Raw genomic sequence first — 12,038 nt, 5'->3', positions numbered from 1 at the left:
AGGTGAGCAGTGAGGCCTGGGTGTGCAGGGGCGGGCAAGATGGGTTTGGGGATCAGTGACCCAGGGTGCAGCAGACGCACAGGATTGCAGGCAACACCGCTCATGGTGTCGGCCTCGTGGCAGGGTGAGAGGCGTCACCCTGGGAGAGACGTTGGGCATTCCGGAAGAGAACCATGCCCAGAGTTACGTGCTTTTTATTCACACCCCCTACGCTGGCCTGGGGTACACCGGGCCAGCCCACTCCACAAAAGCTTACAGGGGGGACATCATAAGATACATATCTGTGATCTCTCACACTGGCTGGGGTGACATGGTTGCGCACACTCTCCACTACATTCCAACTACCAGCAGTGTATGTTGACAAGGATATGTCTGTGGTCTGCATATTGCAGTCTGTCCAGCACATCCACGCCACATTTGGCATTTGTACATTCTCATTCATAGGTCACTTGCCTCCTTCGCACATGCATGGTTCCCACCTCTCCCCACATTCTGCTATTGTGTGACTGGGGTGCTATGCCTTTGTTTGCTCATGTACATGGCTAACCCAGGTTCCCACTGTAAGTTGTGCTGCTGTGTCTGGTGTGTGGGCATGTTGTTTGGCATGTTGTATGTGACGTTTGCGTTCCCAGAGTTATGAGTTGCATGATTGTGGATTTGAGGTATGTGGTGTGTTCATTTGGTGCTTACTAACGAGTAGTGCATTTCCGTAGGTGCCAGCCTGGAAGCGCTGTGTGATAATGGACTGTTGGAAGATGTTGAAATCATGAACACTGCCAGGCTAGTTGGTGACGATGTTGGTAAAGAGTCCCCGATGGTCCACTATTGCCTGCACATTGATGGAATGTGTGTGCTTTCTGTTGCGGTAATTGTGTGCAGTACCGAAAGGGGGAACAAGAAGGACTTGTGTGAAGTCGATTGCCCCCAACACGTGTGCAAATCCAGCTATGGCATAGATGCCTTCAGCTGTTACTGCACAGTGTGGGAGAAATATAGGTGCTGGGGTATCAAGTCGATGATGGCATCCAGGACAGTTTTGAGGAACTTAGATAGGGCCGGCTGTGAGACTCCGCCGACTCAGTCGGTTGTTGGTTGGAAGGTACCAGAGGCCAACAGGTGCAGCACGGCCAGCAGCTTTGTCTGAGGTGGGATGTCGGTTGTCCGCTGTGTTGGTACCGTCAGACTGTGGGCAATGATGTTGAGGATGCGGAGGATGGTTGTTCTTTTGAGCCTGTAGTAGGCAATGACAAACTCTGGTGTTAAGTCTGTGAGGCTGGTGAGTTGTCTGAAGGTCCTCTGTCTGTGTCTGCACTGCCTCTGTGGTGGTTTGGGGGTGGTGGAGGTCCAGAGGGGATGGCGGGCCGGGGGGTGGGAGCGACCGCTGAGCCTTCTCCAAGGCGAGGTCGCCCCCACTCCGCTGCTCCTGCCTGCCGCCTGCCTGAGCCTTGCTGCTGACTACTGCCTGCCTGAGCCTTGCTCCGCCACCTCGCTGCTGCCTTCTGCTTTTTCCCCCCTCCTGCTGCCCCGCTGCTGCCTACTTCGTTCTTCCCCTCTGCTGCCACTTCGTTTTCTTTCTCCCTTCCTGCTTGCCCTGCGTACCCCCTTACCCCCCTCTGCTGCCCTCCCCCTTCCTTGGGTCTCCTCCGCCGAACGACCCATCCGCCGCAGAGCCGCCCTGTGAGCCCCTTCCCACCACAGACCTCCGCCGACACCGCCCCCCCCTGCCCATTGACCGCCCCGCTCCCACCACCCAGCTGACCCGCCCTCCCGGCTCCTCTCTTATGACGCCCCCAGAGCGACCGCGCAGCAGACGCCCGCAGCGGGAGCACCGAATGAGCGCCGAAGGTGCGCCAAAGGTAAGCCCGCCTGCGCCCGTCCGCGCCTGGACCGCGCCCAGTGCCAGGACCCCTGTCTCCCGCAGACACCAGCCCACCCGCCGGACCTACGACGCCACCGAACTCTACGCACTCAACACCTGTCGAAGCCCGGGCTGCTATCGAGCCACCCCGAGACGCACCCACGGACCCTTCTGCTGCCACTCCTGCAAGTTCACCTGCATCCGGACATGCACTACACCAGCACCAACCAAGCCGAACACCAGCAGCAACCACCTCAAGTGCATCCTGCTCAACACCCGCTCCATCCACAGACACGCCGTCGAGCTCTGGAACCTGCTCGACAGCACAGCCCCAGACGTCGCCTTCCTCACGGAAACCTGGATGAACGCCTCCTCAGCGCCCGACATCGCCATCGCCATCCCGGACGGCTACAAGATCATCCGGAGGGACCGCATCAACTAGACAGGAGGAGGCATCGCCATCATCCACAGGAACACCATCCGCATCACGACCAACACCGACGACACCCTCGCACCCGCCGAACACCTGCACTTCCAGATCCACATCAACCCCAAGAACACCCTCAGAGGCACCCTCGTCTACAGACCCCCAGGACCACGCACACAATTCAGCGAAGACATCGCCGACTTCATCAGACGGCACGCCCTCCCCTACGCTGACTACATCCTCCTCGGGGACCTCAACTTCCACCTGGAGAACAACAACGACCGCAACACCACCACCCTGCTGGATAACCTCGCCAACCTCGGTCTCAAGCAGCTAGTGACCACCCCCACCCACTACGCCGGACACACACTCAATCCTGTATTCTCATCCAGCAAGGACATCACCTTCAGCCACGCCACCGGACTCCACTGGACAGACCACAGCTGCGTCCACTTCAGCTTCAGAAGGACCACGATCCACCACCACCAGCAACAGGTTGCACGCAGAAGCAGGAACAAGATCACAGCCGACCAGCTCGCGTCCTCCCTGAGCGTGAACCCTCCCACCAGCGCAACTAACCCAAAGCAGGCGGCCACCAACCTCACAAAGTGGATCAGCAACTGCGCAGACAACCTCGCCCCTCTGAAAACCCCACCTAGCAGACCCGGCAGCAAGAAAGTCCCATGGTTCACCGACGAACTCAAGAGCTCCAAGAAGAACTGCTGAGCACTCGAGAAAGCCTGGCGCAGAGACCCAACACCGAACAACATGACTGCCCTCAAGCTCGCCACCAGGAAACACCACCAACTGATCCACGCCACCAAGAAAAATGCATTCAAGGAACGACTGGACAACAACGCACACAACAGCAAGGAACTCTTCGACATCATTAAAGAGCTCTCCAACCCCAACGCCGGAAACAACGACATCACCCCCTCGCAAGACCTCTGCAACTCCCTCGCCTCCTACTTCCACAACAAGATCGCGGACATACACAACAGCTTCAACACTCAACCGACGCACGCCACGACTGAACCACCGCCTCCCACCACCACACTCCGCGCCTTGACCCCGATCAGCACCGAAGACACCATCCGCACGATGAACTCCCTCCACTCCGGATCTCCGACCGACCCCTGCCCTCATCACGTCTTCAACAAGGCCGACGCTGTCATCGCACCCCACCTGCGGGACATCATCAACACCTCCTTTGACACCGCTACCTTCCCAGAGAGCTGGAAGCACGCCGAACTCAGCGCTCTACTAAAGAAGCCATCAGCCGACCCCACCGACCTCAAGAACTACCGCCCCATCTCGCTGCTCCCGTTTCCTGCAAAAGTCATTGAGAAGATCGTCAACAAGCAGCTGGCCGTCTTCCTCGAGACGAACGGTTCCCTCGACCTCTCACAGTCTGACTTCCGGGCCAACCACAGCACCGAGACCGCCCTGATCGCAGCCACCGATGACATCCGAGCACTGCTCAACAACGGAGAAACAGCGGCCCTCATCCTCCTAGACCTCTCCGCGGCCTTCGACACTGTCTGCCACCGTACCCTAGTGCGGCGTCTCAGCAACGTCGGAATCCAGGAGAAGGCACTGGAATGGATCATCTCATTCCTCGCCGGAAGTACACAGAGAGTCCGCCTCCCCCCGTTCAGATCAGAAGCCACCGAAGTCATCTGCGGCGTTCCTCAAGGCTCCTCGCTCAGCCCAACCCTCTTCAACGTCTACATGAGCCCCCTCGCAGCCATCGCACGCCAACACAACCTCAACATCATCTCCTACGCCGACGACACCCAGCTGATCCTCTCCCTCACCAACGACCCCACCACCGCCAAGCCAACCTACACGAAGGGATGACAGACGTAGCCAAGTGGATGATGAACAGCCGCCTGAAACTGAATTCAGACAAGACGGAAGTCCTCATCCTGGGATCTTCACCCTCCGCTTGGGACGACTCCTGGTGGCCCCCCGCCCTGGGCAGCGCACCCAAACCAACAGACCACGCACGCAACCTGGGGTTCATCCTGGACTCCTCCCTCTCCATGACCAGACAAGTCAACGCCGTCTCCTCGTCGTGCTTCAACATCCTGCGCATGCTACGTAAGATCTTCCGGTGGATCTCCACCTAGACCAGGAAGACGGTCACCCAGGCCCTCGTCACCAGCTGTCTGGACTACGGCAACTCCCTCTACGCCGGAACCACCGCCAAACTCCAGAAGAGACTCCAGTGGATTCAGAACGCCTCAGCACGACTCATCCTGGACATCCCCCGACGCAGCCACATTTCCGGACACCTGAGAGATCTGCACTGGCTCCCGGTCAACAAGAGAATCACCTTCCGTCTCCTCACCCACGCACACAAAGCCCTACACAACCAAGGCCCAGGATACCTCAACAGCCGCCTCAACTTCTACGCTCCCACACGCCAGCTACGATCGACCGGCCATGCCCTCGCCTCCGTCCCCCGCATCCGAAGAGCCACCACAGGAGGAAGGTCCTTCTCCTACCTGGCCGCCAAGAAGTGGAACTCCCTCCCGACCCACCTCCGCCAGACCCAGGACCACCTCGCCTTCAGGAAGCAGCTCAAGACCTGGCTGTTCGAGCAGTAGCGGACCCCCCCTCCCCTAGCGCCTTGAGACCCTCTGGGTGAGTAGTGCGCTATATAAATGCTTTGATTGATTGATTGATTGATTGATTGATTGATTGTGGTGGTCCTGTGGGGGCTCCGAGCTGAATGAGCAGTAGCTCCTTGGCTTCTGTTTGTCTTCAGGTGTGGCTGTGGATTGTGCTTCCTTTCCTGGTGCAGGTTGTCGTCCGACTTTGCACCAGATCAGAGCAGGTGTTAAATCCCTGCTGCTAACGCATCTTATTGCCTGTTTTTTAATGTTATCACCGATCTGGCTGGTCGTTGAGAATACTGCGGAGTGGTGTTGTCGGGGCTTTTAGCACGGGAACACGTACTCTGCATATCATCAGCGCTAGTTGCCGGGGTTATCTGTGGTGTTGTTTTTTGAGACTGCTATCGCAGGTAAACTGGTGATGTGGGCTGTTAGCACCAGCTTCTGAATGGGGTGTTAGTTTTATCGTAACCTTGGCTGCGATAAAGTGCCAATAATGCGGCAATAGTTTCTTGACAATATGCCCCTTTGTGTGTTTCTGTCGCCATTATAGGGGTTTCTCTAAGAACCTGCCTATCCCAGTGGTCTGCAATGCAAAGATTAAAAACTGTAGAGCTGTGGTTTTCTACCTACTGTCATTGTGCTCTCAGGTAATATGTCTCAGAATGGGCCTGTTTTTAAAGTCAGCCATTAAACTACAAAACCCCCTACTGTTTTAAAGTGAGTTTTTAACTATTTCTTAGCATCTTATATTTATAATTCATGTATTATGTGTTTTATTTGTGAATGACAGTTTTTAACCTCATTCTCACTGTATTATGTGTCTTATTGTTGTCTTTTTATGTGTTTTGATGGCCATTTTTTGTCAAAATAAAGATGTAAATTCAATTGACTAGTACATGCCACAAAAGCTGTTCTGATAGGTTTGGGTGGCAAGCTTTAGTCATTTATACGTATATTTAGTTATTAAATAACAGCTGTTGTGCTTCTCAGAAAATAAGACAAACAGGGCCACCATGTGGCAGGCTGTCATAAGAGCCAGTGTTGACAATGAAGTGCCAGTGCCGAGCACTGACACCACTGGCTCACATTAGGCACTGGGTTATCCTAAGAATGCTGGCATTGTTTCAGAATAAGATATTTCTCCTTGTTACGCCCTGTGGAGGCATACGAGGTTGCCACATTCCCGGGTGTACAAGTTCTTGCAAATCTGGGAATGCGTAAAAAAACGATGGGATGCTGTTTGGGAACGCCCACCGCAATGCCCATGGAATGCCGCCCCTGCGCAGAATAAGGCACCACGATGATTTGGGCAGTATTGCCTTACACAAGATTTATGAGGCCACTCAAAGTCACGCAATGTGGCTTTGCATGGCTTCATAAATCTGACATAGAGCCATGTATCATGCATGTATCCTACTGCAAACATGACGCAAGGCTTTCATACATATGCCCCTCGTCTCAAATGTTTGATATTTATTTATTTATTTAACTTATAAGGCGCACAGCTACCCGCAGTGGGTTTCCCGGGGCCAAGGGACAGATTAAAAGAGGGAAGAGAGAGCAACCGTCTATCATTGCCAAAAGAGCCAGGTCTTAAGTCCTTTGCGGAAACGGGGAAGGTTAGTTTCAGTTTTTAAAGCAGCGGGCAGGGCATTCCAAAGCTTAGGACCAAGGAGGGAAAACGAGCGGCCGCCCATCTTCACCAGCCTAAACCTCAGGGTCACAAAATCACCTTTGCCTGAAGATTTGAGGGAACAAGTGGGATGGTAGGCTTGGATGAGTTCTCGAAGGTATTTGGGGACCGTGCCTTGTTTAATCTTAAATATGTAACAGAGAGTCTTAAACATGATTCGGCTGGCAATTCTCAGCCATTGGAGATCATAAAGTGATTGTGAAATGGAAGTTCTCCGCGGAACATGACATGGAAGTCATGCAGCCGCATTCTGCACAACCTGAAGTTTTTTCAAAGTTCCTTGATCAGCTCCTAAATAAAGAACATTGCCATAGTCCAGGCGGGAGACAACCAACGCCTGGACCACCGTCCTTTGGGTTGGGGCAGGGAGCATCCAGAGAATTTTGTGGAGCCATCTTAAGATGTTAAAGCAGACAGAGGCCACCCTTACTACCTGCTGCCGCATAAAAAGATTCTCATCAATGAGAAATCCGAGGTTGCGAACCTGGGCAACAGGTTTGGCAGTAGAGCCCATTTCCTTTGGCCAATGTTGAGGGCCCCATGAGTCCCTCCCTTTGCCCAGGATGACGACCTCGGTCTTGTCTCCGTTAAGTTTTAGGAAGTTACTTCGCATCCACTCAGAAACCTTAATCAGTCCTTGTTTAAAGGTTGATAGATAGAGTTTTGCATCAAAAGCATTGGTGGTTGCTTGGCAGCACCCAGTACTACTCATGTAATGCCCAGGAGCAGCTCCTCCACTAAGCAGATGGAGAGTTGCTGCAATGCTCTCGGAACAGTAAAAAAAGGAAAAATAAAATGACTTTATTATTACCATTTTATTTTTCCGTCCTGACCCAGATTTGGGGCAGGGCGGGGCTGGGCTGTTATCTCTGCCAACAGGGGGAGGAGTGGCTGGTGCACTTAAGTGCTCATGACCGCTTGGCTGGCCATCGTGGACCGGCTAAGCAGTCATGCGCACGTTGCATGTTCTCCACCTGGCAGTATTGCCCATCCTGAGTGGAGAACAAGCACAGCTTCCTTTTCCCTGTCTGAGCGCGGAACCAGGCAGCCCAGACCAATCACGATGCTGCTGAGTTGCTGGTGACAGCAGTGTTGTGATTGGCTTAGGGGAGTCTGGGATCATGTATGTTTCTGGGAGTCAGAGAGGACGGAAGAGAGGCGGAAACCATACAGAGGTGAGTGGTTTTTTTTTCATTCCACCCCCAGGGTCAGTGTTTTTTCATCTCACCCCCACTGTCCTGCCACCTCGGTCCATAATGGATGATGGTGACGCCCCTCATCTTCGCTAAGTACTGCAAAGCAGCACTTTGCACATCTTTGCATTACTTTAAGGCAACTTTCCTGCGCAAAAGAAGTTTTGTGCCAAAAAGTAAATAACACAAAAAACATGTTGTGCTAGTTGCTATCACTTTTATGATACAGAGCCAGTTCAAAATGTTAGTAAATCACCTCCTGCATGTCATCTTCTTCATTTTCGTTACTAAGGCCCTCATTTATGAACACTTGGCGCCGCACGTGCACCAAGTAACCTTGCTGCTGTGCCCTATGCCAAAGTAAAAGGGCAGGAATGCACCTTATTTATCCAAGACAGTGCGTTCATGCCCTTTTACCCTCTGCTGGTGCTGTTTGGTCAGACCAACGCCAACGCAGGGACCCTTGCACGACAGTGCAAGCATGCCTATGTTGTCAGCAGGGGTGTTTTTGTGCAGGAAGGGGTGTAGGTGTCTTCCTGCACAAAAACAAAAAAAATTCAAAGAGGCATTTTCCTCATTCTATACGTGTAGTAGATGCTGCGCACATAGACAGAGTTAAAAACCACCCATTGATGGTGTGTGGGAGAGTCCACCGCAATGCCCATGAACAACTACCGAGTGCACAGTCCGACAAATGGCGCGATTTGCGCTGCCTTGCCTTACACCGTATCTATGTGGTCATTCAATGCTCCTCAAAGTGGCTTTGCGGGGCCTCATGAATATGATTTTGTACATTGCGCCACTGGAGCGTCATAAAAAGTGACGCTCCAGTGGCGCAGGTGCTTTTAAATATGGCTCAGTACTCATAAAGGACGCAATTGATTCCCACAGCATTCGCTTGATTAGACGTCGATTCACGTCATGTGATCCTTTCCAAATGATGCATGAACATTTACCCTGACCAGCAGTGGTTCAAGGGGTTCCAGAAGAGATCGGTGATGTACCCCATGTGTTGCAAACTCCCTGGTCCCTGAGCTGCCTCTAACCTGCGTCATAATATTGAAGATACTTCAGTGGTCCGAGGCTTATTTACGAGAGCCCTGCATCACTCGTCCACAATGTAAAGTGGTAGATGCTTGATGCAGGTCTCCCATCATAATTTATGATGCCACAAAAGCCATCCGAATTGGTTTTGAGTGGCTTCATAAATTATGGGTAATCCGACGCAGCGCAAATCTCTAGGTTGCCTTACTCTGCGCCCGGGAGGCTTTTCATGAGCGCTTTCCTCAGGGTCCTCCCAGGGGGAGGTGGAGCCAGCCTCGGGGGCCTCACAGGGGGAAGTGGAGCCCCCTTGGGGCCTCACAGGGGTCAGTGGAACCAGCTTTGGGGCCTCACAGGGAGGAGGTGGAGCCCCCTCGGGGCCTCACAGGGGGAAGAGGAACCAGCCTTGGGACCTCACAGGGAGGAGGTGGAGCCCCCTCGGGGCCTCACAGGGGGAAGAGGAACCAGCCTTGGGACCTCACAGGGAGGAGGTGGAGCCAGCCTCCGGGTCTCACGGGGGAAGAGGAACCAGCCTTGGGACCTCAAAGGCGGAGCTGGCCTCTGGGCCTCAGAGGGCGGATGGTGGAGCCAGCCTTGGGACTTCCCATGGGGAATGTGGAGCCAGGCTCTCAGGTTAGAGAAGTAATTTCTCACTCAAGACACCAGTGGCTTGATGTGCTTGTGGACCCAGAGGATGTCTCCAGCTTCCGATTGGTCCCTGTGGTTGGCGCCTGGTGAAGTGTCTTGTGTGTTATAGAGCACGGGGTCTCTATGCTCGATCACACTCCGTAGTCTAGTGATGTACGTGTTTGGATGTGGTTAATAAAATTCACGACGCTGTGAATGCCATTTAACGGTTACACTCTGAGAAATAAAGACATGCAATACCGAGCTCAGTGTGTGGCGTAATTCATATACATGCTACCAGGCTGGGGAGTACGTGACACTTGCCACTACACAAGTCCATCAGAAGTGTATTGGTTTAGAAGTAAGAGGACATTGACAAGAATGGTTTTCCCAAATGTTAAATAAAAAATATACTTTGGAGGGTTGTGAAAGGGGTTTTCCTCAGTCTGTGAATGTAAATTCCCTTGTTCCTTCTTGAAGGGGGAAGGAATGTACTCAGTTCTATTTGCAGCCTACAAATCATCTTGGGGAATCCATCCAGCCTTGGACATCAAGGGAGTGAATTATTATCTGTCCAAGATGGCTTTCAGAATAGTATCGCGGCAGGAAGTCCATCTTTTGGTGAAGCCAGAAGATTTTCTAACTACCCTGGATCTCAGAGATTCTTAGGGCCATATTTAACCAACGCTCATGCAGCGCAAGACTCCTTTCAGCACTGCGTAAAGAGGGAGGGCAGGAATGTGCCATATATGTTAAGATGTATCGCGTTCCGGTCCTTAGCAGCCTAGCACCAATGCAGGCACCCGTGCATCATGGTACAAGGGCGCCTCCATTGTAGGCACGATGGATTTTATGGATGAAGGGGCATTTTCCTCTTTTTATGTGTGCTGCAGAAGAGCAGAAAATGAGGAGAAACAAAGGTATTTCTCCTCGTTACGCCTCACCTGGGGAGGTTCTGCATTCAGATACATATCCAGTTCTAGCAGTAATGGTAAATCTGGGAATGCCCCAAAATCCATGGGTGGATGTGTCGGAACAGCCACGCACCACCCATGCAACGCCTCTCTGGGGCGGAGGAACGCGCCACCCATGCAATGCCTCGCTGGGGCGGAGGAACGCGCCACCTATGCAACGCCTCGCTGGGGCGGAGGAACGCGCCACCCATGCAATGCCTCGCTGGGGCGGAGCAATGCGCCAACGCGATCAGCGCTGCTTTGTGTTCCTTCAGATACATCGAGCCACGCAGAGCCAAAGAATCTGACCGGCACAAGGGAGATGCAAAACCATGACGCATCGGACCCTAGTTTTCACACCATTCCATTGTCCATGTCAACCATATCTTCCGTTTGTACTGGGTCAAGACCATTACCGCTTCCGAGTTCTTCTTTGGATTAAAACCAGCGCCTCCGGTCTTCAACGAGGTGCTGCACCCGTTCTCTTCAAGTTCAGAGTTTCCAGATATTTCTCTACTTGGACAATTGGCTAATGTTTTGCTTCTTTTCTTACTGGCCAGGAGTATACAACAAAGACCATTTTTTTCAGGATAGCAGCTTCATTCTGAACTTTGAGCAATTCTAGTTGACTCTGTCTTTAACTGTCCAGTTGTGAGCAAGAGGTATAGTTTCCCTTCAGTGTATTTGGTGCTTGTATCCTTGTAATATGACTGTTATAGTATACATGTTTGATGCATGTGCATCATTTGCAAACATGCTTACAGTCCCAAATATCACACCTACTGATAGTGTCACTTGCATTTCAATAATGAATCATACAGTGGACAAAGCACTTGACAGGGGACACTTTAATGTTGGATTTCTGGTCAATTTGAAGGCCATTTTTTCACCTTTTTTCAGTAAGTCAACTTTATTTTTTAATTGTGAGCACAAGCTTCTCATCTAAGAGATAAACACAATTTCCATAACTATCAAAATATGTCCATAGTGCCCTTTCCGAAGTCAAGCTGCAGATTTTTACAATCTTCACTGGTTCTGGCCCCATTTGATGTCTTGTTCCAGTAAATACAATTCGGACTCAAACTGCAAGATCAGAACATGACTGATCATAAATCAAGGTTCCACCTGGGTGAATTCTTCTTCATGTATCGTTCATTCACCTTTCACTTTCACAGCATATCAATAATGTTTTCCAAAAGTACAATTTATCTGTGCCAATCAATGGGACATATTATCAAGAACAGCGATAAAATGACCGTCGCTTTAGCGGCAGGAAAGCGAAGCATGCAATGTACGTGGAAATACAGTTAGCAGAAGTTGTCTTTTTGTGTAAGCTGGGATAAAAAATGCAACGTGCACGTATATAACAAATCACAAACCATTATAATGCAGCCGTCTAATCATAGTCAGCCCAAAGGAGAGAGTAGCTGGTAAGGGGTGCCTTGGGTGGGGCACAATTCAGTTTAGAACTGAATTGTTTTCAAGTGTTGCTGAGTCAAGAAATATTCTCTGGAAATCATCTTCACACAATATCAGCAATCTGTGTAACTGTGATATCTAAAAATAGTGTTTTTGCCACAAACATTTAGCGGCAGATTTACAAGAAACTGATGCATCTGTAC

The sequence above is a fragment of the Lissotriton helveticus genome, chromosome 3_1 (assembly GCF_964261635.1).
Source record: "Lissotriton helveticus chromosome 3_1, aLisHel1.1, whole genome shotgun sequence".
NCBI lineage: Eukaryota > Metazoa > Chordata > Amphibia > Caudata > Salamandridae > Lissotriton > Lissotriton helveticus.
This window is presented reverse-complemented; position numbering follows the sequence as displayed.